Raw genomic sequence first — 27,873 nt, forward strand, 5'->3', positions numbered from 1 at the left:
TAAAAATATTATAAGACTAATCCTGCAAAGGGTGAATCAGAAGCTGAGGATGCTCAGGCCTCCTCAGGGGCTACAGATTTCCAAATAGATCTCTAATGACTCAACTCTGTTCTGCTGATGCTCATGTTCTCCATCTTGTGACTGTTCCTTGTTCCTGGCTTACTGTGAGCTTCACAGGGATCAATACCCTGCCTTCAGGGAGGTGTCTGAACATGTATTCATTTCTACTGACGAAACTATGATTACTGTCAGAAAAAAACCCTGCTACTCAAAATTAGGTGAGGGAATGTCCTTTTTTTCCTTTGTTGAGGTAGCTCAGAAGAGAGGTGGTTTGCAAACTCTGTGAGACAGACCTGTCTCATTTTTCCTCATGGTTACAAAAGGACAGGAAAAAAAAGTAGAGTTACTTGGTTGTGATTAATCTGTCATGGTAACAATATTTATTTTACTGACCTAAATCTTGGTTCTCCCACCTCTTCTCTCTACAGCTGTGGACCATTACTAGTAAATCTTTCTTCATTTATAACATTCCAAAGTAAAATAGCTTTAATGTTACTAATTTTTGGAACTGATTGTGTTTCAGATGCTGTGCCACTGGCAGAGCAAAATTTGGTCTTCTGGTACAAGCCATAAAAAACTTGGCTCAAGAAAGGCTTTAATTGCTGCAACCCCACACTAAGTTCAAGGTGCTGCAGATCTTAAGCTGATGCAGAAGGTGACAATCACATGGTCTCAGGTCTGTTCTGCCCACATTGTGTCTTAACTGTGGCTGCTGAGCTCATCCAACCTTCAGAGTCCCTCAATGTCTTGCTGAGGGATGTGTGAAAGTTGCTGGAAAATATTTTTATAAAGAAAACGAGAAAGCTTCAGTCGTAGGTCTGTGTTAATGCTCTGCTCATGTGTTACACACCCAGTGTGGACTCAGCAGTTCAGGGTGCTCAGGCTATCTTCTAACTGCTGCCACTGGCTTTCTGAGCAACAAACCCCCCTTCCCTACAGAGATCTGCAAAACTGAACCTGTGAATCCAATTCTTAGTTAGTGTCTCCCTAACCCATGCACAGAAGCAGAAGGCTGAAGCTGGGAGCAGGATGCTGATCTGAGACTCAGCATGGACCTGCAGTAAAATCACAGGCAAGTCACTTCACCTTCAGTTGTTCTATCTGTACTGGTTTCCTTCTGAACGCTGAAGACTTTGACTGAGAAATGAATGCAGACATCAAACCTAAGTACCAGCCTTAATAAAATCCTAACTGTGAAGAAAACTATTAAAACTTAACTAACATCCATACTTTGATACATACCTATGGGAAATTACAAGTGTTTTAATTTTGAGCTACTTTGTGTTTTAAAATAATAAAATTTGTTATGATTCATTCAGCTTTAAATCACAATCCAGTTGTGATTAATTTAAACAATGTGGGTCTTGATATAGCCATTTAATAGGGCAGGTGAAATCCCAGATACATTTAAAACTGCAAGTTACAGAATTAGTTTTATTTTATCATCACATCTAGTTCCAAAAACCACGGTGTTGTAGAAAAGAAAACTTATTACATGCAAAGTTTTAATAGTATTCAGATAGTTCTCTATACATTTGGCACAATTTAAGTCTCTAAAGTTCCCTAGATTTTGTGGTGCACCAGTATAAACTTATCAAGAGAAATGAGTCCATAAATCCAAATAAGTCCATCTAGCAGTTTCCGAGTGATGCCTATGATGGAAGACACATCCTTTAGGGTGTTTTGGTATGTACTGTACTATTGATAAATCCCAATTCCTGAAAGAAATATTGGCAAATCTTCACGGCAGGACAACCATTTCAGCTGAAGAGCCAAAAGTTACTGCTAAAAATCCAGTGTCCAACCATGAGCACAGAGTTATAAACTGCTGATTATACCCAGGAGCAGTAAAGCATGTCAGACTCCTGGTCTGCATCAGCACTTCTCCCCTTTCCACTTCCAGTCCAGGAATTGATGTCGAAGTAAAAGACTGTCTGGTCAGTCACTCCTTACAGTCATTTCTGCTTGTGAGATTGCATCAGCAGAGTCAACTGAGGAGAACAGATACTTCATGCTATTTTAGACAGGAAGTCAATAGGATACATGACCAGCCTGGAAGACTCTGCCTACATCAAGCCAGAACCAGGCCTGTGTTCTGTTGTATCACACTGACCTGTTTTATCTCTGAAGGTTGTCAGAGCTTTGAAATCATTGTTAACAAGGTGAAAAATAATAGCCTTGTGACTATCTTTACATCTAGAGGACAGTACCAGTGAACTGTGCAAAACACAGGTCATCAAGATGCATAAATCATCTTCAATATTTCATTACCCCAGCTTGTGTCCAGATAATTTTCCAGGCTTCAGCCAGAACTTGTAATGAGTCACTGGCAACTAGTGAAGGAAGTACACATGGGCTACAGGCCTACCGAGGATGCCAAGTATGAGCTCGCTTTTCAAAAATCCCTGAGATTTTGGGACAAATAGTCACACACTGGGAGTTCCATCCATGACTCCTTGCTCTTCTGGCTGAGTGAAGGTAGGTGGCATTTTTTGCTGCTGTAACCATAGCATGTAGCCACATACAGTAACCACAGATGGTAGCACCACCCCTTCAGAGGAACTGCTCTTTCCCTCTTTCTTTCTCGTACATTTCCCTCAATAATTCTTAAGCTACAAGGAACGTTTCCACAGGACTCTGTGGGTTTTATATATTGAAAGATCAAAGCCTAGTATGTAGAGCTATCGGATCAACCAGGCTGACTTTTTACAGTCCCTGGGCACCAAATTTCAAGACTCATTTTCCAAGCTCTTTTTCAAATGGGACACAGGAGAGTTTGTACAGTGCTGGTATCCTCAGTTCAAGCACATATCTGAACAGAGAAAACATTAATCCTTTTTGTTGCAGACTCCCGATTGGACATGCCATGTTCTTTCAACTGCTTGATTGCTGTTTGGCAGTAGTTTCTGAGCAATTTCAAATTTAATAGTTGTGTGTATCAAATAAAATGCCTGCAGTAAAGCAGACTCCAAGAATATGCATATTGTATGCTTAGATCTAAAATTAATAACTGCTGTTAGCACAAATAAGTAAAAGAAGTAATATGTCATCACTGGACTTTTGTTTAGACTAATTTGTATGGTGTCTGCTCTACATCATGCAATACAAACAGTCTTCTCTCTGGCCCCAGTATTAGTACATGCATTTGGGATCAAAATAGTATAAGAAGGAAAGCAACCTGCTATCCTTTTGGTTTCTACTGAAATACTTCTTTGCAAGAAAAAAATTCTATTTAAGGTAGTAGAGAAACACCCTCTTTACCTCAAGAGCTTCGCAGAGTTTTCTCTAAAGCCATGGAGATTTGAGAACAGTCTGGGTTAATCCATAGGTAGCATTCAGTGGGGTGCAGAAACTACTCACAGTGAAACATATCACATGTTATCCATCCATCCATCCATCCATCCATGGTGAAAGTCACAATGCAGGACTAGAGAGTTGGTCAACACTAACCAGACAACTTGAAACCAAAGCACCAGGGCTTTCCTCTGCTTTCAGAGACTCAAAAAATGAAGTATTGTTAATTAAGTCATTGCTGATCTTAGTGAAATCAGGTGAGGGGGGAGATAGCAACCCATATCCAAGGGAAAGGATATTTGCTACAGCAGCAGCCTGTTGAACAAGTGAGAAATGCACAAAGGAAAGCCTTATATGTCATGGAGCTCTCTCCCTGTGGCTTCACAGAGCCTTAGTGTGCACCATTTCTTCAGAAAGCCCTTCAGAGATACTTCAGGCACCCTTACATGATAAATATTCAGCTAAGTCCTTGGTAGAGGACTTAAGTTTTAGTTACCATAAATGACTGCTGTCTGCAGCCACTAGCAGGCTAGTCCATGGAGGGAGAAGCAATTTAAAAAATATTCCTAAACAATACCTGGGCCTCTTTCAAAATGAAGGATCACTCTTTCTGATCATAAAGCACTTGAAGTCAACGTTCCTGTAGCAGTGAACAGCCAAAATTGTATTTTCAGAAGGGGAAAGCACATAAAAGTGAGAAATCCTGTTAAAATGGAATTTAAAAGGAGAAACCAAAAAAAAAGTTTTTTTCAGATCCTGTATTTATACACACTGTTAAAGTTTCAGAGTAATTGTATATTACATATCTAAAAAAAACCTCAGAAACCAAACCTGAAAAGACCACACAAAAAAGGCAGCATGAGTATATAGTATGGTAAGGGCAGTTAATTGGGGTAAAAAGAAATCCTTCAAACTGTGGAGCTCATGGGGAGCAATGAAGAAAATAGCAAAGAATATAAACCATAATAAGTCAAATGTTAACTCGTAATAAAGCTGGCCAAAAAGATTGTAAGGAACAGCATGCTAAAGGAATAAAGAAATAGTAATAAAATTCTTTTCCAACACGTTAGCAGAAATTCTCTTGGAGACATTGGGGTTGATAGATGACTGTCCTGTAATAGCAGTGCTTATGAAAGACAAAGTAATATGCATGGGGTGAGGAACCCTAATTGCACACACTCAGTTCTGAGCCTTAGATAAGCTGTTATCACTGAAAAAGAGATCTGGTAGTTTTTGTTCTTGTGGTAGTTCCATGCAAATGTCAAACCAGTGCTTAGCAACTACAGAGTACCAAGCAGAATGTTCGAAATAACTGAAAAAGGAACAGAAAAAATGTAGAAAATGCTGTACAAAATTCATTTAAAAAAAGCTTAAACTTTGGGTTTGGGTTCTAGATATTAGGTGTTGCTGGTGAATGGTGTGTGAGCATTTCATTCAAGGTTCTTTCTGTCCCTGAAAAACAATAACTCAGGGGTGCTATCTCAGTGGTATAAGCTTGTTTTTGCTTCTTTAAAAATAGCTTTTATAGTTTGTGGAATGAAGTGTATGAAATAATGCTTTCACTGGAAAAACACAATCACAACGTTTTTCTCAGCTTGGTATGACCGCATATTTCAGCATCTTGCTACTTAGGATAAGGTATTTTCTGTTATTAAGAGCCAAAATTACTCAGCAGTTGCTGGTTGGAATCAGGTGCTTACACCTGGTTTCCCAAAACTACCTTCTTGTGTAGGGAACAGCCTGCTGGAGAGCTGAAACTCCTGCCAAGGACACCTGTGGGAAGAAGATTCCCAGGTCAGGTGAGGATGCTCAACCCTGAACCTCCCCTGGTGGGAAACATCCATGATGAACCTCACTTTCTGAAGGTGGCTGGGTGAAGGGACAGCAACAAGCCCCCATTTCCTTCCTAAAAGGAAATTTAAGCATTTCTTTGAAGCACATGAGAGCTAGATTTTTACCTCTCTGCCTAAATCAAGATTCACTCCCAGTAGACTGTCCTTGGTATGATTTGTAAGGTATATGTAGGTGGGATCCTCCAAGCTCCTGGAGAAGGCTGCTCCAATCTGTCTAAAATATTAAATATCAATGAATGAGAAAGAAAGAAAATATGATTCTATAGTCTGGGGTCTGAGTCACCTGTTGGGGAAGGTGAGGATATCTGGATTAGAACTGCTGCTCTAGTTTATACTCTTGCCAAATTGAAAAGTGTCCTATCCAATAAGTGACAGGCACTTTTTCACTGTCTCCATTTATCCAAGACCTTGAATCCGAAAATGTCTTCTTGCCTGGTAATTGAGAACCTCCCTTGTTTAATGCACTTGAGAATGGATTTGAGTTCTCAGTCTCTTAGTTGTGAGAATAGCAACCTATTGTAAATACAGATTAGTCTTAAGGGTCGATCTGCCCAGCATCAACATGATCTGGATCCTTCTGTGTTGGCCTTTCTTCATCAGGGCAAGTCTCATTTCAGAAGTACAGCCATCTGCAGATCCTTGGCTACAGAGGACTTACATATCAACAGTGGCAAGAAGGCCCACAAGTTGTTTTGTGGATTTATTACCCACCTAACTGCTGTCACCAATTTCAGTGCAGATGATCCCAATGGGACTATCACCTTTTAGTTCACCCATTGTAAAACTGACCATTTTTCTGATGACTTTCTTCTGAGTTCATGCATCTTAGTCCTTATTTGAATCTTAATTTTTTGTTAGTATTGCAAGGAAGCTACAGAAGAATTAACCTATTGGTGGGGAGCAGATCTTTTGGAAGTCAGTCAAAGACTGGAAGGAATGCTTGTTACACCAGAAAATCCCACATACCTCTTTAACTTCTCTTCCAAGTGAAAAAGAAACTCCCCCAACCTCACTTCTCTACTAAACACATAGTAAAACATCAAAAAAGAGGTTTTTACACAAATCTGTGCTCAACTTCTTCTTAGGCAGAGAAAGAGATTGAGAACCACACATGGTACATTGCTTTAAAGGGCTACTGGATAGCCATCCGATCCTCCTAATGAAGGGTGTGGCACAAGAGCCAGAGCAAACCAGAGAAGGAGACATTGCTTTTACATTAACATTTTTTTGCCTTTGAAGAAAAACCAAAACCAAGCCAGAAAATTCAGATGAAGAGATCCTTTTTGTGGTCCATGCCTTTGACTTCCTTTTGAAAGCAAGTTTATTTCCTTTCCAAGAACTGACCTTCAGCACAATTTTTAGTTGCATGTTGTATTTTCCACATTTTTCTTGTCCATAGATAGGCCAATGATATTACAGCCTCTGGAATTCTGAAATCTTTGGCGCAAGGGGGAAGTTATTGTATAATTCTGACTATAATAGGTCAGAATCTCAGCTGGTGTGAATTGCTGTAGCTCCACCAGAGTGCTGCTGATTTTCACTAGTAAATAATATGGGTCTGTTGCTCTGACTGCCAGAATTCCTACTCACTTCAGTAGAAATACCAGGTCCCATTAAAATCTTTCAGTTGGTTTCTGCTGGACAAGCAGAAGCCCTGTTACTCTGTTCCAATATCTAATTGCCATCTGGAACCAGTAGCAACCACACGAGAAAGTTAAACTGCAGCAGTGAGAAGCCTGCCTCTGTTTGGGCTCGATTCACTGCTGTAGCACTAGGCATGTGTAACTTCAAAGAGTTGGGTGGAGTGCTCAATGCTGAATTCAATGCCCTGTCCTTGCCTAATCACTTTCTTTACATCTATATTTTCCCCTCCTTTTCCTAAGCACTTATTTCCCATGTTTTGAGGGAAGAATGGGCTTTAAAGGAAAACTGAACATTCTGTCTCTTCTGTGAGATTAACATTTCCATCCTACACTTACAAACCCAGTATAAAAGCTGCATCATATATCCTCTACACATCTTGCTGGTTTCTTTTTTGCCGCAGTCATCCTGACTCTCTGATTTTTTCATTCTTCTTTTGAGCTACCATTGTTATGAATTCACCTTTAAATTCTTCCCCTTAACTTCTAACTGGTCCCACATACTATTTTGTGATAAACACAGCACATTAGCAAACTTTCAAGCAGAAAGGAGCATTAGGATGGCTAAGCTTTGCGTACAGAATAGAGGCAGGCCAAAATATTTGCTCCGATGATTATTTTGTCAGCTCAGTCAGAAGTTATTATCTGTATGCATGTGTGAGGAAGATATCTAGATTTAAAGATTTCAAATGTGGAATTCACTCTAGGTAAACAATTTGCGTTTGGGTTGAAGCTTTTCTGTTTGTTTGTTTGTTCATTTGACTTTTTTTGTTATAAAAATAATGACACACTGTATCTTCTTCAGTAAGGAAGATGTTTAACTTTATCCAGTGACAAAGTGTGAGTGACACAGGTCCTGATGTAAACACCTCCTCTAAATCTGCCCACTGGTGCTTACCCCATGAACAACCACTTCAGTAGCATTGGGTGTTCATCTCCCAAATACATGGGAACCACAGAATCTTCAAAGCTTGGCATGTCCCATAAGCAAGAGTGGTTATTGCCCCGGGCAGTAGACAAGATCCTAAATCCTCTTCAATCTGTAAGACAGAGTTTCTCAGGACTGGTGCATAAAAGTAAGTTCAACAAATGGATATTAGTGTGAAATATCTGTACTATCAGACCTCAAAGTACCATGTGGTGCTGAGTGTTTTTAAATGTTGCAGATGAAGATAGGAAAGAAAGCCTCTGGAACCAATAAAAGCAAAGTACGGCTCCACTAAAGACGTCCTCAAAGACAGCAGAGAGCATGCAATGATTTAAGGACTCTATGCATGAGATTTCAGCACCCTCCAAAAAATTTGGGAAAGGTGAGAAGAAATGTTTCCCTCACTGAAAAGGGGAACTATTCTTTGAATGAACTACAGTAGTTTTCTAAGAAAGAAATAGCATATGTGCAGGGCTATTTCTGCAATGTCTGGAGTACCAGAAACCAAATACAATTATGGATGCTAACAGCTCTATGTTCTTCTTATTAGTCAAGCAAGTAGTACACGTTTCATAAGAAATTATTCATTCACAGCTTGTGTCCTACTTGGTCATGTCAGTACCTGATACTTAGAATTGCTCAGATATGTTGTGTATCTTTTTCTGTCATTCACACGGAGGATAACACCTTTGCTGTGTTGCAGAATAAGGATGAAACTGGAGACTGACAGCGTTGGGCTGCAGTGGATATGAGATTATCATTTATTTAAAACTGTTTAGGCTGCATCCTGCAACTAACTTCTGCTCCTGAACGCAAAAAAATTTACTTTCAGAAGTTAGTGTGACACCAAGAGGTATCAGTAAAATGAAACCAGTATGAGGGATGATTCCTATCCTTGGTTTCCATGCTTGCTGTGCAGTGGCAGCTAGTTAATACTAATCACAGAGTCATAGAATATCCTAAATTGGAAAGGTCCCTCAAGGACCATCGAAGTCAAACTTTTGGCCCTACTCAGAACATCCCCAAGAATCACATTGTGTGCCTGAGAGTGTTGTCCAAATATTTCTTGAACTCTGTCAGGCTTGGTGCCATGACCACTTCCCTGAGGAACCTGTGCCCAGCCATCCTCTGGGTGAAGGACCTTTTCCTAATATCCTACCTAAACCTGCCCTGACTCAGCTTTGTGCTGTTTCCTTGGCTCCTGTCACAGTCACCACAGAGAGAGATCAGTGTCTGCCCCTCCTCTTCCCATCACAAGGAAGCTGCAGACTGCAGTGAGGTCTCCCCTCAGTCTCCACCAGGCCGAACAGAACAAGTGACCTCATTCACTCCTCATATGGCTTCCCCTCAAGGCCCTTCACCATCTTCCTTGCCTTCCTTTGGATGCTCTCTAAGAGTTTTGTATCTTTATAATGTTTTATAGACGTTCACGCAACTCTCAAGACTTGCATCACTTGGACATCCCTCAGGCCACTTTGAGTCACAGACAAAAATTGCTGTAAGATCACAGATGTGAACTTCCACAGCACCAGAGATGCTAAAACCAAAGCACATCCAGTACAGAAAATGTTCCCAGATCTCTTCTCACCCAGCTGGGAGCAAGAACGATGTGAAAAAGAAGAATCAAAAATTATATCTCCTCGATGCCAGTATTTCTTGAGTTCAGTCCCATTACCCTGTCCACCAGAGGGAAACTGAACCAACGGGTTTAATGGCATCCCGTCCCAAAACTGTAAGTGAAATTAACAGCTTTTTCAATGCATTGATATTTCTCTTTCAAATAATATATCTGGCTGAGTTGTTTAAAAAAGGAGTTAGGTAATTCCAGCCAAGCCTCCTACTCAGCAATTGAGTTGTAACAGTCTGTGAGATCTGATCTAACTTCAGTTACAAATCTTTTTTTTCTTTTATTTCCACTCTTCTTCTGTGTGTTTTAAGAAAATATTGTACTTCTTCATGTAGTACAATATGAAGTAAACATATGAGTACTTTTACTTCCAAGTAACAATATGAGTACAGTATAATCTTATCTGTCCTAGGACTGAGAATAACATGGAACATACTCAGAGAAATATAAAAGAAATACCCTTTCTACATGGGTGTTATATTCAGGTTTTATTTGCAGATATTCAGTATAATTACAGTTTAAGTAAGCTATTTTCCATACCCACATAGGCAGTATTTTCCACATAAAGGTTCACATTGGCTCTAGACCCACCCACAAGCTATTTACTTGCATGTATACATATAATGATCAAGCTCATAGCTACTTTGGCCAAACCTAAATATTTTAACTTGTGCTTCTTTTGCAAGCCATTTGCTCCTGAACAAGTTGCTTCCAGTTTATACAATTGCTTTTATGAAATTTCCGGTGCAATGTGTTTGCTCTTTCACACAGATATTGACTGCAGTCTCAAATTCCAACACAGATTTTGAGCACTCAAAATGTTACGAAAGTTTTCAGAAAAAGTCTTATTTTAGCTGTTTTTCAATGTATAGGCTATTTGAAGAAGCTGGATTTCACTTGAAATTAAATTCTTTTAATCTCCCAAAAGTTCAGCAGAATTCAGTAATACAAATTTTAATTTATTTTATTTTGTTCATCTATTGGACATCAACTTGATTCTAACTGCCAGATATTTTGAAGCAGTTCTGCAAATATGAGAACAGGCAAAATACTAAGCAGCAGCACAAGCCATAAACCCATTTCCCACTCACTTTTGGACCTCTCCCACTGAACAGTTTCTCAAGCTATTCCTAATGCAACTATTGTAAACATTCTCTTCTCCCTGGACTTTCAGATGGAAAATATGATGACACTGTAAACTGCAAAGCAGCTTGGAGTAAGCGAGGGCATCTCTGCAACAGATTCCCATAGAAACATCATCTGCATGTATGTCCCTCAATCTCAGGGAAATGTCCTTCCAGGCTTGAGAAAATCTCCAGTTCGGAGCAACCCTCTGATGTTATCACTCTCTTCAAAGTGAACCATCAGAGTTCAATGAGCATTTCCTCAAAAGAACACCTCCTAAGCACAGAAGTTTTTCTGGGTAGGGATATTCCCAAACAACATGAAAATCCTCAAAGGGGAAACACCATGGGATGTGAACTCTAGAGAAAAAGAAGGTAACATTCACAGACATGCATACAATGTGAAATCTTTCAGGGAAAACATGCTGTCCAAAGTAATATGTGAAGGGTTTTGTTTTGAAGAAGCCACCCCCTGCTGTGGCAGTAAGTATGCATGTATGATTACTAGGATGTCTAATTAAATTACCCTTATCTGAATGCCAGCTGAACTTAACAAAGCAGATAATAAGTTCCAGAAACAGATACCATGTGGGGGGCAAATTATTTTACTTCCAAAACCTGGAGCTTGAAATTAGAGATGTGTAAGTAATAAAGAACATGATTTCCCTCCACCCCCACTGTCTGCACCTGAACTGGTATTTCCATCAGACAAATCATGGATCTAAAGTGGAACTACTCTCACAACTCTGCATCTGTGAAGAGATTGTAGTCTGCCTTCTAACTCCACTTTTAAAAGTGGGTTTCCTGAAGATTTGCACATGGACGTGTGGGAATGATCCTGTCTTGTATTCTTGCACAAATTAAATAACAGCCACAAAGAATCAGAGTTTCATTACAGTATTATCAACTCTTGATTATTTTTCAGAGTTTTACCATGGCTGCAGATTATCTGCATCATGAATGGAGAAGCTCCAAAGATGGTTTTGTGTGGAGCTAACCCTCTGAGGGAAAGACATCCATTGGGGCACAGCCCAGCACATCTGGAGTCTCAAGACAACTTTCTACAGGAACAATCCAGTCTTCCACACAACACTCCTGGATCTCAGAGTCCTGGAGAACACTGTGCTTTCTACATTTCCAAATATATTCAATATGTGCCTGTGTTATTTTCACCCATCACTGGCCCTTCTGGATCAAAGTTAGGTCCTAAAAATCCATTGGATCAGACATTTCCAATCACTTAATGGACTTCTTGAAGAACTAACACAGGTCTGATATAGCACCTGAGAGAACCAGGGCTCCTTGAAGCTGAACACCCAAGGAATACACTGCAGAAACCAGATTATTTTTAGCATCAACACAAGCCAAATATGATCAATAGTGAGACAGGGCTAATTAGTCTTGTTAGATCTTACAGCTCATCTATTAGATTTAGGGTTCAACCACTTTCCCAAAAATGTTCCATGTGATTAATTACTGGCACACTCTCCAGCATAGGAGTCGTCCAGGATTTTTGGGCCAGTGCCCAGTCAATGCCCAGCTTTGGCACAGGGCAGTGCTTTGCTGAGAAGTGTTTTCTGGAGCCAAGGCCTCTCTGGGAATGTGTGGCTTACAGGGCAGAAGAGGGGAGTTCACTGGTGTGAGTTACAGCCAGTTCAGGCTTCTTCCAAGGACTGCAAGCAAGCAGTCAAAGAGGTTGGTAATTTAGCTACTACATCTTGGACTAGTTAATGTGTCTGCAGAGTCAGCAAAACAAAAGCAATGTATTTTTCAGTGCACTGTGATAGGTAAAATCAATACCAGACTCATTACGCCGTGTGAGGTGTGATCATCCAAACACTCTCATGGTACCTATAGAAATTACCTAATACTGATTCTGCATGAAGTTTGCTGATCCAGGGAGTTTTCTGTTCCTTGGTTAATAGCAGAACATAAAAGTGGGGATCAGATGTCAGCCTATTTATTAATCTGAAATGTTACAACTTGAGCTGAGCTTCAGGAGGGTCTTTCCTGGGGGCCAGTCCAGCTCACAAAATCATCAGCCTTAAGGGAGCCTTAGGACAGTGCAGATAAGCAGTTGCTTGTCCCTGACAATGGGCTGAGGTGAAATGACCTCACACTTCTATATTGCAGCTGGGCTCCACAAAACCCATACCAGCAGCAGCTACAGATCAGCAGCTGAACTGTTCTCCAGAGAGCCAGCAGAAATTTCTGTCCTTGCCTGACCCACCTGGCCAAAACTTGGTCAGGGAAATTTCTTCATGCTTCGGATATATTATGGACAGCAATATCCTTGGAGGAGTTAATAGATCTAATATATTGCATGTCATATGTGTATAATATATATAATCTATACACTTGTATATGTATGTTAATTTGTATAAGGCATGCATTATGTTACACATATAATATATAATATTATCATGTTGATAGCCTATATATTGTGATATGAATAAAAATATAAATAATTTAAAATAGTTTAGATTATGAACAAAATTTTCTCCTTTTCAAATTTTCTCCTTTTTGTTGGTAAAAAGTGTGTTGCAATGGTAAATAGGAGGGAACAATACTTTAATACAAGACTAACACTGTTGGAGTTTGAAAAGTGTGGTTTATGTTGATAGTATAAACCAACATACATCAGGAAACTACTTTTCTAGGAAACTCATTTTTGCCTGTGAAGGCTAGTATAATAAATCACATAAAATCCACTTTTGTCTTGAAATTCTAGTGATGCTGTGATCGATCTTAAAGAATAGATTTGGCTGCAAGAAATGACTATGTTGAAGGTAAAATTCCTAAGGAACAAAGGGTTTCTTCCTCATGCCGCAGGCACAACCACAGTGCAAAGTCTTGGTCAAGAACGGTTCATCATTCCTCAGAGATTTCCTTTGTAATATTGCCAAAGTCAGCTTCAAAGATTTCATAGAAATTATGGTCGGAAGGGACTTTCAGATCATTCAGTCAAACTTCCTGGTACACCACTAGTCAGGAAGCACTAACTAAATTCCTTATAACCACCTAAGGAACTTGGATGCAGCAAGTATTTCAGAAGTCCAGAAGACTGGAAATATTCAATATTAGAACAATTTAAATACTAGAGCAACTACAGACAGATGCTTCTTGGCCTGAGGAATTTTAGATGAAATATCATTAGTGAAAGAATGGAATTGTGGTTCAATAAAGAATTAAGAACAAAAATAACACTACTGTAATATATTATAGTCGTATGGAAATTTGGCCCAATCAGTTGAAGTTATTTCTTTTTCCTTTCTTCATAAAATTACTTCTACTTACAAAAGACAACTTCTTTGTTTCATTATGCTTTGACTTCTCCAAGATACTAGATTTAGAGTCACATGATATTAGAACAGAAAAGCACAGGTTACATTAGCTAAAACAGGATTGCAAATATGTCTGAAGTGCAGCTGATAATAAGGAAGTATCGGACAAAGTTCCCAGTGAGATTCCAGAAGGACCAGCTCTTGACACAGAATTATTTTGTATTTACCTGAAAAGTCTGAATTGTGCCATAGAGTCCTTGCTGAAAAAAATCTGTCAAGATTTAGAGATCTGGGAAGCAAAAAATACTGAAATGGAGAAGTTGCTGTTGCATGGATTGTTGCATGTGGATCATTTGATTAAATGGTCATGATCTGACAGGGTGCATTTTCATACACCTAAATGCCAGGTATTAAATGGGAGACTGAGGAATACAGTCTCTTCTTAGAGGATGAAAGGTTTTATCCTGCAAAACAATTCAAAGGAGGCTTCTGCCATTGTGTATAATTGCCTCAACAGGTAGCCTCAGGGCAAGCTGTGGCAAAAAAGCTAGTGCAAACCTTGGGCATATAATAAAGAAAAGTATCAGGGAGAAATAGGAAAGCCTTCTGCAGCCTGTGAGCGGGATCCTGGTGAGGTGTTAATCTCTTAATCCACTGCCAGGTGAAAGAGAGGCTTTAAATCCTAGTGGTCCTGCTGACTCTGGGCTGAGCATCCAAGATGGCTAGAAGAAGGATGCTGTAGCTCACCTCAGAGCATCTTCCCAAAACCAGCTGATCCCACATCCAGGCTGCAGAGCAGGATTGCCCCTAGGGTTGGTACAAAGGCCATGGCAGCCACAGGTAGGGTACAACACACCTGCCTACACTGCTCTGGGACACACTGCCCCCCAATAGATCTACCCATGCAGGCTGAGAAAGACTTTTGCTGTTTGCTCATTTTCATTCACCCTGCAATGGACAGTAGCTATAAATTACAAATGTGGAATGGATTTTGCGTTCATTTTACTGACAGGGATTTTTTAGTTACATTAAATGTCGATTATTTTCTAAAAAAGGAACTTGTGGCTGACCTCATATTTATTCTCAGCACAAGAACTAGTTCAGCACTAATTTGTTGGGGGGTTTTTAAATTTTTAAAAAATTTAATAGGAATAAGAACTACTATACCTGCTAGGAATTAAAAGTAATATCATAACAAATAGGCATCTGCAGGAAGAAAAGTATTGTAAATCATTAGGGACATGTGCAATCCAGGCCTCTTTCCTCTCAAGCTTCATTGGAACAACATGTAGAAAGAAACAGCCAATATTTTAGAAGCAACAGGAAAAAAAATCTGTACATAATTTGATTTTTTTTCTTTAACAGCATCTTTACTTGCATATGACCAGATTATTAATCAAAAAATTGGCAATACATAACTATAAAACTGGCTTTTCAAAGATTCATCACTTTGTCATGCACACAAAGAGATGCACATTTTACGTGTTGGAAAAATGCCCTCAGCACAGCAAATAGCATTTATACAAACTCTGAAAAGGCAGAATTCCATATCTTGTGCTAATGATGTTTAGCATCTAACAGAAAGCCTGAGAAGGAACTTTAACATGTCCTATTAATACTATGCATTTTAGGTAGATATTGAGCACCCAGCTCCGGTGTGATGAATGTACACATAAACTTCAAAATTAGTCTTAAAAGCATATAAACCACTTCAGTTGTTAAGATTTTCTAAAACCAGCATGTGTGGGTAATATCACTAAAAGCAGGTATGTTGGATAAAAATGAATGATGTCCCTTTTCCAGTATAAACCCAGGAGTTCATCTTCCAGTGTTGTTTATAAATAGAAGAGAGTCAATTTGCTTAGGATCTGCAGGACGTTTGGGTACTCCATTTAGATAATGACAACATTTTTAACACAGCTATCACTCATTAGGTCAAGAGGTTGTGATTAATCAAGAAGTGTTTTGGTTTTGTCTGATAGACATCTAGTCTCTTTAGTTTACAGTTGAATGAAGATGGCTTCAACAGTTTACAGAATAAGCTGCAATGATACATTAGACTGAAATTGAGATGGAAGAGAGACGTGTGATCTATTTTAACCATTCCATTTGCATTACAATGTGCTGTGTGTGAATTCATCTAGGCATTGCTAGAGTAAATTAAAATCTGCTGGGAATGTGTTGAATGCATTACACAACAGGAATGCACTGGCAGGTTACAGCTACAAGTCAGCTGAATGCTACTAGGTGATAATGTTGGTGTTTGGACTAAAAGAGTCTTTTAATAACAACTGGCTGGTTAATGGCTGATCAGGAGATGAGAAAACATGAGACAGAATGAGTTTTGACAAGAAAAGTCTCATGAATAAGTCTGAGTCCATGGAATTTTAGGAAAAGCATCCAGAGTGAGGCAGTATAGGTCTTGCAACGTAAACTGCAGGATGGGGATTCACGCTTCTGGGTGATTCACAAAAGAGAAATAAACCTGCGAACACTTGGTTGTGATATAAAATATCTCAAGATATTATAAAACCTCCAGGTCACAGTCTAAGATTATCTAGCAGCATTTTCCTCTCACCAAGCCCCGATCCAGTTTTCAGGGGTATTGTAAAGGTCTTTGCTCTAGCAGCACCTCTCAAGGAGCCAAGAGGAGTATGTCCCAGAGAAGCAGACTGCTCCCAGTAGGAAATGGGAAGTACGATCAGCTGCCCACATCATCTGTGAATATACATCTCTCACCCACAGCCATCAATCACATCTGCAATCTGCAGTCAGTTCCTCTTAAAACCTTTGTAACACCTTTGTAAAAATATCCTATTGCCACAGCCTACATTGCACCAAGGGTTTTTTTGTTGATCTTTGAATAATCAGGTAAACCAAGTGCAAATTCAGTATAAAGCTCATAAAAATAATACATAGCATGACATAGTTTTCTGCTTCTTCCTAATATACTTATGTTGCTCATTAAAAAAAGAGTAGGTGAAATTTCTGAAACAATTTTTCTTTTTTAACGCATGCGCTTTGGATGATGCAGCCTGATGAAGTACTGCCCCTTTTTGTTCCCTTTCTCCTGATCACACATATACGTACCATCACACACATGCTTATGAATTGCCTTTCAGATGATGCTGTCAGGTTGAAGGCAAAGTAGCACCAGGTGAGCAAACAGAAGTCCAGCAAAACTTCTAAAAAAACAAATCCCATGAACCTCACTCTTCCTCTTTCTCTCCAGATGATCTAATAATTCTGTGTTAAGCACTGAACATGTGCTTTCTTTAATGCTACAACCAACAAAAAATATGAATGATTGCAAAATACACACTCTGGAATCTGTGTGGCCTCCAATACTGTTATTGATTGGAGGCATCTGAAAAAATACAGTAATGACATGCTGTTGTAACTAGCATTACAAATTTCCCTGGTTTAAATTAGAGAGCATGCACTAGAAAGTCCAGAAGCTGCATATGAACTGCCTTATGGTTCTAAGATGATTTAACAACTATTTCCACAGTTGCCAAAGACTACTAGCATTGATTAAAAAAAGCCAGTAGGCTCTGGTGATCCATACTCCCCACAACTCACTCCAGACCAAAACACCTTCCTCAGGCAGGGAATTCCTCTATGTGATGTTCTTACTGGCTTTCTCCCTGGGGACACACTTGTCCTGCTTTTGGCATGACTCAACTTCTTGCTGAGTTGACCTTTGCCCCCTTAAATGACAGGGTTTCATGCCCTGGAAACTGCCTCTCTTAGCAACTTCCACTCAACTAGAACCTTATTCTTCCACAGCGACACCAAAGAAACACAGTAAAATACCTGCTTGTATTATTGAAAAAAAAAATATACTTTGGGAAAAGGAAATGCTGGACAGACCTAAAGCTCCTAAGCAGGCTACATCAAAGGGTGCATTACACATACCTGGAGAAATAATGTCCATTTATCTAATTAATGTTTTTATAATTTAGCATGTTATTAAAGAGATTTTAGTGGGAACAATGCTTTCAGATAAAACCACAAATTCCAATCATTAGGCAGCTGCCTCTCCTGATCCTATTATTATAACCCATATCCTAAGTAATCTCTGAAAAGTCAGTACTTTCAAAATATACCAGGAAAGCAAGATATTATTTTCCTCCTGATTTTCAAAAGAAACCTATGGAGACAGAAAAAACAGTCTATCAAGAGCTGCAATGTTTCCTGAACTAAAGTACAGGGGAAAAACAAGTAAGTGAAATGCTTTCAACAATTCAAGGGAAGGATTTGCACAGGAAAGAACTTCAGTGTGAAAAGTGAATAAAAGGAAAACAGGCTAAGAAGACAAAACAACTGAGGCAGCATATTCAGCCTTGGCTTAAAGTTTTTCTAATGTTTGATTAAATATGGTTATTGATCCTGCAAAAATACCCCTAGTGATCTCATCATCTACCATCTAATACTGACACCAAGATTCTAGAAAAGAGGTCAATGCCCTGCTGAAGTTAAAACAACGTGACTGCAAAATACTGAGGAACAAATAGAAGTTCAAAAGAAACAACAAAAAATTTCAAAGTCCTTACATTTCCAAGTTGGATGTAGATACAGGCTCCTTCCTTGCCCAGTTTCCCTGGCAAACAGGTCTCTGATGCTGTAATTCACATTAAATAGCAGTCACCCATCAGGCCTCTAACAGGTTGTGGCAAACTCCTCTTCTGCTTGCAGCTGGTAGGAAGGAAGAAAACAAATTCATATTTATTGTAAAATGTCTTGGAGTATGGAAAAGGTTCAGAAGTAGCAGCAAAGCTTTTGAGGAGAGATCCTTAAAAATATGCAAGTGTCTTATCCCTCTGTGAAATAATGAGAGTCCAGCATCAAACCCAACCCTTGGCCCCATTGCACAGCATATCTGCCTTTGCTCCTGATCTGCTCTGACCATGTGCTTCTCACAAAGTCCTTTACTTCAGAGATGGTTTTCCAGCATTATACTCTAAATGAAAATAGAGGCTCCTCATTGTAAAGGGGGTTGGAATTGGAGTTTGGTCATTTGGTGGAGCAAAGCTATTGAACTTGTGCCTGCAGCCAGGCTCCTCTCCAGAGGTCAAAGCAGGGCTGCAGTGGGGAGCACCATTCCCACCCCCTGCAATGAGGGGTTGGAACAAGCCGGATGTGGAGGCAGTGGGGCATTCCCAACCACACAAGTGGTTTACTTGAGTTGTGCTTCAGGGGCAACTAGGCGTTTATTGCAGTGACTTAACATCATCAACAGAGCAAAATAAAAATATATATCTTAAGGGGATATATTAAAATCCCTGTTTTGCTGGTTTGAGGCTTGAAAGTTATGTCAGCAGCTCAAAGTTAATGAGATTTTTAGTTTAAATAATTACTGATATTTTTTCTTGAAACACTGTTTGTGTCTAGGATGATACCTGTAAGAAGAAAAAGTACTCCAGCTTACAAACACAGAGTTGAAGTAAAACAACTCTAATGTCTCCAAAACTTTCCAAATGAGGATCAAAAAGCCCTTTGCAAATGTTAGGGAAATAACCTTTATATCACCAAAAATATTGTGGATATCTTATTCTTATTTAACAGACTTTGGAAAAAAATCAGAAAGAAGCTGTCTTTGATTAATGCTAAGTTTCTGTCTGGCATTAGAGAGAAGTTAATTTTTCCCCACATTCCTTTGCTGCATGATGATATGTCACATTCAGTCCATCATGTGGCCTCCATAGTGACTGTCTCCTGTCTTTTCTGCAATCAAAGAAGGACAAAAGTCACACTCATGACTCAATCCTTGGTCTCTGGCTTGAGATAGCTTTATGAAGTTATATCTTTCTCAAGGTGCAGCATCTCATGAAAGTCAAAAGGGCACAGGCAGAGAAGTTCACACAGGGTAATTAACAGAAAATGGCATTGAGAGTATTACGTAAATTAGCAGAAGACTCAGCAGTTAGCATAGTAGCTGAAATTAGCTAGATTCAGAAACTTTTTATCCATTGAATACAGGAGGAATGAGCTGCCCTGTTCCCCACATTAGCCCCTGGAAGCCTGTTGGAGCCCAGTTTGGGCTCTGGACTTCTCACGCTAGTGGCAGAAGCCCATCCCAGCTGTCTCCATCACACACAGGGTGGGCAGCACCACGCTCCCTTGCCCACTGTACCTTGTCTCAGTGTTCAGCTCCATGAAAAGCGTTTCAGAAGATCTGGAGGGAGAAAAGTGTCCAGCTCTTATTCAGCAAGAGCCTCCCTGGTTAACAGGACACACTTAGCCCAGAGACCCCCAAAACCCAGAGCACAGGTCACTATTCAAGCCAGCCCAAATCTCAAGCCCTCAAAAAAGAGCCCTCAAGACAGACAGACAGACACCCCCATGCTGATCCAAACTGTCTGTGACACAGTGAGGCAAGATTCAGACCTGCCTGTGCAGGGGACTAGCCAAAATGACCATTTAATCTCCAGATCTAGGTCTTAGGTGAAAGGAAAAGCAAAAAGAGCTACCAGGACCACCATTTCTTGCAGCAGGGTTCATTAATGTCTTTGAATAATTTCTGGGGAGCAAAGAGCACATACTGTTTGTTGGCAATCCTCTAATGTCTTTCTGCTTTTCCATTGTCCTCTAGCTGCCCTAATTCAGTGCAAAATGGTATTTGAAGAGGCTTTAGGCATTGCTTTCCTCAACAGTCACTGCACAGCTGAGTTAGGACTCACTGCCTGTACAGCAGAAAAATAAACTGGGCTAAGGTTTCTCCAGTTCAGCAGTAATGGAGTGGGATTTCATTTAATTTAGTTAAATACTGTTGCTTGACAGAATGATATCTGATCTCTAAGGTAGAGATTAAAACTGGTGGACCTAGTGAAAACTATTTTGGGTTTTTAATTATTCTTCTGGTGAATTATCCTAATTAAATTTGTCAGACAATCATAGGATATACCACTTGTGTAGAAACTGATAATAGCTGGCCGTTCGTCTCCTGTCTATTAGCTACTATATTCTCTAGATAAAAATCACATGAACTGGAAAAAAAATAGCATTCAAAATATTGAAGCTGATGCACAATCACCTAATTAACTTTTTCTTAAGCGCTTGGAGAAAGATGGAGTAAGTGGAGAAACAGTGTAATTTGCAGAGCTTTTGCCAAAGGATGTTGTTGGTCACACCCAGTGTTGTACATGAACACATTTTGCTGGATGAAGGATCTGGCAAAAGATATTGTTTGGGAAGAGGAGGGGAGGGAAGACAGGGCAAGGCAAGGCAATACAAAGAGCTTTCTATCTTTTTTTCAGTTTGTGCTAACAGATAATTGGCCATCTACTGGACAAAATATTGCTTCACCATCCTAATAACTTGGCTGAACATGAAAATCTTTTCATGCTGCAGTTTGGCTCTGAACCGTTAACTTTCTTCTTAATAACAGCAATAAAGGGAAAGTCAGCCCACAATTAATTCCTCTCACCAGAGCTCAGAGACCTAAAATATGTAGCCTCCTTTGGAATTCTATCAAACTCAGTGTTTTCTGATGGATAAAATGATATGCTTCCATGTATGCAAACAGCCACTCATCAGATTTTTGATAGATACTATTAGGAGTTTATATTATACATGTCTAAGCTTACATTTCAGACCTCTGCGGTTGTATCGAAGAAAAGAATTTTGACCTTATAAACTGTCATTTGCAATTTCATACACCAGCTTTTGTTAGCAAATAGCTTTCTCAGTTGAATTTAATTTTTTTTCTGCATAATAGCCAAATGTCTGCTACTGATAGAGATACCAGAAAACAAGAAGTATGAACAGATTAAAAATACCGAGTGGCTTTATTCTATTTAAGTTCTTTGATGAAATGATTTTGAAAAGCAGGCATTTTAAAACTTCCAGTGACACAAAAATCCCACATGTGTTTGGGGACTGATTTTTTTCCCAGTGCATGGCCTGACCCTCATGACAGTGCCCTATTGCTCCTCCTGAGCTTCCAATCCAGCTTTGTGGCTCCCAGGGAACATGCGCTGTCCCTCTCCCCAGCCTGTCTGCAGGAAGGCAATGAGACAAGGCATAATTGTGCTGCTGCTGGAGCAATGTAGGACAAGCAATTGCAGCCAGAAGATTTCAGAGCTCCACTAGGAGACCAAAGAAGTGCCTGGATACTCCAGAGGCACTGCAGAGTAAGGGAGGTGCAGAGGTAGCTCTCCACACATGGTGTGACAATTCTCCATGCATGCTTTCCCTGGGCACCTGTGCTGTGGTTTAACCCCAGGCAGCAGCTAAGCCCCACACAGCCACTCACTCACACCCCCATGGCAGGGCAGAGGAGAGAACTGAAAGAGGAAAACTGAGAAAACTCAAGGGTTGAGAAAACAATAATTCAACAGGTAAAGCAAAAGACACAAATGCAAGCAAAGCAAAACAAGGAATGCATTCACCACTTCTCATTGGCAGGCAGGTGTGCAGTTGTCTTCAGGAGAGCAGGGCTCTATCATGCATGATGGTCACATGGGAAGACAAGTGCCATCACTCAGAATGCTCCCTGTCTTCCCTCTCCTTCCCCCAGCTTCCTATGCCAAATGGTATGGAATATCCCTTTGCTCAGTTGGGGTGAGCTGTCCTGGTTGTGTCTGCTCCCAAGTCCTTGTGTCCCCCCAGCCTGCTCACTGGTGGGGTGTGATGATGAGCAGAAATGACCTTGGCTCTGGGTAAGCTCTGCTCAGCAATAACAAAAATATCTCTTTATTACAAACATTGTTTGCAGCACAAATCCAAAACACAGATCCATATTGCTACTATGAAGAAAATTAACTCTATCCCAGCCAAAACGAGCACAGCCTGCCTTTCATCAGAGTCATCCAACAAGACCAGAGAACATGGCTCCAAATGTTTATCAACAGCTGCAAACTGATGAGCCATTTTAGATGCAGCTGTCCTGAGAAATGTAGGTTTGCATGCTCACTCGAGAATTTAAACCTTTTGTCACCCATTTATTCACAGAACAACTACTGGGGAAGCGTGGAAGGGAGCAGCCTTGGATTTTCTGCTCCCCATGATAACGATGATGATGATGATGTGTAACCAGCTCACCAGTGTGAAATCCATTTCAGCTATGGTGTGGGGCTGGGAGCTGGGATACCTCCCTGGTGCCCAGCTCCAGGCTTAAGCTCCCTGCTCACAGTTCCTTGCTGCTCCCAGCTCCTGCTGGGGCAATACAGGTGCAGAGGGCTGTGTGGGGCAGCCATGGCCTCAGCCTGGTGCTCCTGTGTGCTAGGAGACCTCACCTCCCTCCGCCTAAGTAGTACATAGGCTATGAGCTGCAATTTGCACTGCTGCTTTGGCCAAGGCTTCCCAAAGGCAGGGTCTGCAGGCTCTCAGCACTGTGAGTGACCAGCTGAGGCAATGAGGCCCAAATCTACTGACTTTCTATGTGAGAGACACCCTGTGGCTCACATCAGGGTGGCTCTGAGAACAGGCAGAAGGCAAACTGCAGCCACCCCCAGCTGCTTCAGGTCCAGTGCAAAGGTACTTACTTGATGCCTTACATGGTGCCTGAAGCCTTGAAAAAGTGTGGAGTGGGAGTTTTTATTGCATTTCTCCCCATAGGCACTCCATGTCAGTCTATCTTCTCCTTCTTCCTTAGCTCCCCCTTGTTTTCAATTCCTTCCTGGTGACCAGAGACCCAGCTCCTGGTGTGGCCAGAGCCATGTCAGGAAGGAGAACGACCTTCACGTTCCCAGATACTCCTCTCTCTCTACAGCCCAACTGCACTGGCTGGTCATGCTGTTAGATCATATTGCAAATTCATGTCTAACTTGACCCTGAGGTCTCCTCCAGCATTGCTGCTTTCTAGGATTCTCCCTCCCTTTGGACATCTGTGTTTCAAATTACGTTTCCCTGGGTGTACTGGGTTACATTTTCCCATGAATGCCATTGTTATTTTCCAGCTCTATATTTTTTAATCACACTGCTATATTTTAATCACTGCTACATTTATTACCTCTGTTTTCACTGATGTGCTCAGCTCCTTCAGATGTATGAGAGCAAGGACTGTGAAAATAAGATTATAGTACTATCTGTGGATGCTCTCTTTGCTATTATAATTGTCCAGCACCCTTTCTCTCCCTCTGTGCTTTATTGAAAGCTTTGAAGAAGCCCAAGAAATATCCTCTATGTGACGCAAGCTGTCAGATTGTGCCTTTCCCAGCTTCCATTAGTATCTCTTCAGCATCTCTTGCCTTTAGAGTCAGTTTTTAACAAATCCAGACCCATTTGACTGTACTTGAAGAAAGAAACCTCAGAAACACTGTTTGCCAATTCTTCAATGAATTTTACACTGTGGAAAGTTCCTTATTTCCTTAGACTACTGATTTTAGGATATTTTTTAAAGGAGATCCCTTGTGTGATGAGTCATCTGGTTTCCACACATTCCCAGCTCAGAGGTGATGTCCCCTGAGGTGGATTCTGATGCAGCAACGAGTTGCAGAGAGCAACCAGCTGATCCTGACCAGGACTGAACACCAGTTTTAGTGAAGGTAAACTCTAGATTGCTGTTGGCTTTGTTGGCAATGGCTTTGTCTGCAGCTGATTTGGCATTAGGCTTTCTCTCACAGTTTTCATTACAATTTTGATTTAATTTAATATTTGTATTTCCATAAGAGTCCACTGTCTAAGTTAAGAAAACTATATTTTCTTTAGTCTGAGAGACAATCCTGAAATATTTGTAAGCCTTTCGGGTTTTTTTCTGACTAGTCAGAAGGGAATCTCGGGCTACATCTCCCTTGTCTTCTAAAGGATCAAAATACTGCGCTACTGAAAGTCAGGGGCATGGTAGAGTTACTCCTAATAAAGAAATTCAGAACAGATGTAACATTGTATTCTTGAAACAGAACTATCAAGGCAGCTTCACAGGACAAAACAACAGGGTGGGGAAACCTAAAGTATATGTAATACATTGTAACAAGTATTAGAAAATCCTGTGAGTTTTATACAAGTTCCACTAAAGGGAGGGATAAGAACTCAACTAGATTTTCTGCTGCGTATCCTGTGTGTCAGCAGCTCTCGTCAGCCATTCCTTAATCCCCAATATTTAGTAGGGTTTTGGATTTGCTGTTTGTGAACTGTCCCTAGACCAAACATGTGCACCCATGGCAAGCTTCCTCTGAGGTTTCCAGGGCTCTTGAGAGAACTAAAACTGCAAAGAAATAATGTGCTGGTTTCACTGTCTCAAGGTGCTTTCAGATTTTATCCCAGCTGTTCACAGAACTAGCTCAATTGCTCCTTGCTATGTTTTTCAGTCAAATGTTTCCAGAAAGTAAATAAAAAGGAATTATTTTGGAAAAAAGTGCCAACAGAACCATATTTTGTGAAAAAAATCCTCCTCATAAAAATATTTTTAAAAGCCATCTTCTCATCAGATGAGTCCCAAAAATCTACCAGTTGCCCCTTGCTCAGAGTACTGCTCAGCCCAGAGCTATTTTAAGGACTAAACCCTGTGGCTGCTGGTGGGATGCTGCTGCACTCTTGCTGCTCTATGCTAGTTTTCCAACACCCAGCAGAGAGAAAGTATTTCAGTGCTCAGGCTTTCCTCAGTATTGAACAAGACCAGGAAGACCAGCAATATAGTTAGGAATGTAGTGGCAGTATTTATCACTGTATAATCATCTGCAGTCAGGTCCAAATCTCATCAGGCATAAAGGCATCAGAAGACATTGGTTTTGCTTTTCCCAAGAGTCAAATGTTTTGTTCCTAAAACAAACAATGGGAAAAAAAAAAAAAGGAGAACACAAGAACACATCCCATGATCCCATTCCCACAGGCCAGATTTTATTCTCATTTGCTCTAAAACCAGGAACATCAATAAAGTGGCACCAGTCCGACTGTGCTTAGAATCAAATTTCTAACCTTGTACTTTCAGATAGCTCACAGCATTGAAATAATGTGGTGGTAACATCAGGTTAAATCCTGCCTCACTCAGTTTTGCCAGAGGATTTTCCATCACCTTCAGTGGGGCCAGGATTCCACTGAGAATATTTTGCTTTCTTTGAGGGAAGAATTTGCATTCACCCATCTGAAGGAAAGTACACTGACTTGCTGAAAGTACTGTCTGTGCCGAGCACAGAAACACCAACAGGAAACAATTGGCTGCATTAATCCTCACTGTTGGTTTTTGAAGTAAAATCACAGAGAGTTTTTCCTCTGACTTTACTTCTCATCTTTGCAACAACCTAGACATACTTTAAACATAATCCATGTGCAGAACAGGGTTAAAATATAAAATATCACAAACCCAAATCCCTACACTGAGAGACTGGGGACTCGGGGAGAGAAACTGCTAAACGCTTCTTGTCAGTCTAGAAAATATTCCACTGCTAAACCTGCTCATTTCAGAGATTTATTTTGCTAGAAAGGATTTTAATCTTCACATTTCACTTCCTCAGAGGAGGCAAAAATCTTCCAAGTGCAGAGTCTGCAGCAGCGGTGAATCAACTATTGTAATACGCTGCCTCTTAAAATACTTCAGGGTAGTCAGGCATTAGGAAGGCTCCTATTTTGTGTGAACTGATCAAATACAGATGTTGCCAAAGAGTTGACCTTATTGACCGTGACTTAACTAGAGATTGAATGGCAGACAGACGGTCAGTAGTAGGGTGAAACCATGTTTTGGCGGTAGGGTGTAAATGTATATACAGTTTACAGGATGTGAATGACACCAAGCAAACATCTGTTCTATTGATAAATACTTGTTTTACTTCCAAAATTTTTTATCCCGGGGAAACATTATGTGTGTATATATATGTGTATATAATACATTCTGCCCAGTATTGTTAGGTGTCTCGTGTGCATGTTGTGGTCCTGGAAAATCCTTGAAATAGAAAAGTATTAAAAATGCTACTAACTTTTCTTTCTTCCTGAAATATCAGATTTCATATAAAACTCATCAGCTGAGCTGAGTATTAGTCTTGATCAATGGCAGGAAACCAGGGGATCAAATGTTAATAAATCAGAAACAGATACCTCCACTTGAGCAGAGATATATCACCAACCTGAAAAATAGGGCAAATTATTTGACAACTTTTATATGCATATACCTAGAGAAAAAAAACCCCTTTTCATAAGATTCCTTGAAAGCTGAAACAAAGGACAAATGTGGAGAAAAAGTTACTTAATGAGGCAATGAGCATAGAACATGAAGTCAAATAGTCCTAAAACCACCTTTGTTTTCTTTCGGATTGACATAATAAAAGAAGATATAATGAAAAGTCTTTTGGTAATACAAAACCAATATATTTCTATGGCAAATTAGCTCTATCCTACTGCTATTTGCTCCTTGGGTGAGGGTAATGAAGTAGCAGACTAGGCCTGGTTAAAGTGTCATTACCTTTTCTCAGGAGCTAAAGAATAACATCGTAATTCCAACAAAAAATGTACATCAGGTCTGAAGTGCTCAGGAAGACACAGTGCTGCCAGCATCTCAGAAACCTGTAAAGGTACAACAACTAGCTTTAACTTTGATATTTTTAAGGTGTGGTGCTTAACTCTGTTAGCTCAAAGTTCCTTATATATATTTCAGACAAGCACCCTTGGAGTGTGGTCTTCTCTTCAAATTGAAACTATTTGCTCCTGTGCATAGCCTACTAAATTTAATTAGAAAATCCTGGTAGACCAGCAGGACAAAATTTCCCTTCCTTCCTATTTTCCCCTTCCACAATATATCACCTAGAGTAATTAGGACCAGCGAGGGATCATCTTCACTGGATTAACCTTAACTAAATTGTATGCATTCAACATGTGCTCTTTTGATTAACTTGAGCCTGGACTGCTGCCTGTGGTACACCCACCTTGTAATTCTACACACTTAATTAATTTCAGATGAGTGGCAAAAAGGATAAGCTGCATTCTCCAATTAATAAACTGATATTAGTTAATGTATTTTAGCTTAACTTTTAATTTTCTTCCTGTGTAAGGATAGGAAAAACAGAAAATAGGAGAGGGGTGAAAGTGAGCAAGCTTTGCCAACAAGCTTGGAACGACTTTTCAGGGCCTGATCCTGCAGCAGTCTGAGCAGATAACTTTCCCCCCGACAAGGAGAGGAATTTTGGCAAAAG

This window comes from Lichenostomus cassidix, chromosome 3 (genome assembly GCF_008360975.1).
Source record: "Lichenostomus cassidix isolate B80296 chromosome 3, HeHo_3.0, whole genome shotgun sequence".
NCBI lineage: Eukaryota > Metazoa > Chordata > Aves > Passeriformes > Meliphagidae > Lichenostomus > Lichenostomus cassidix.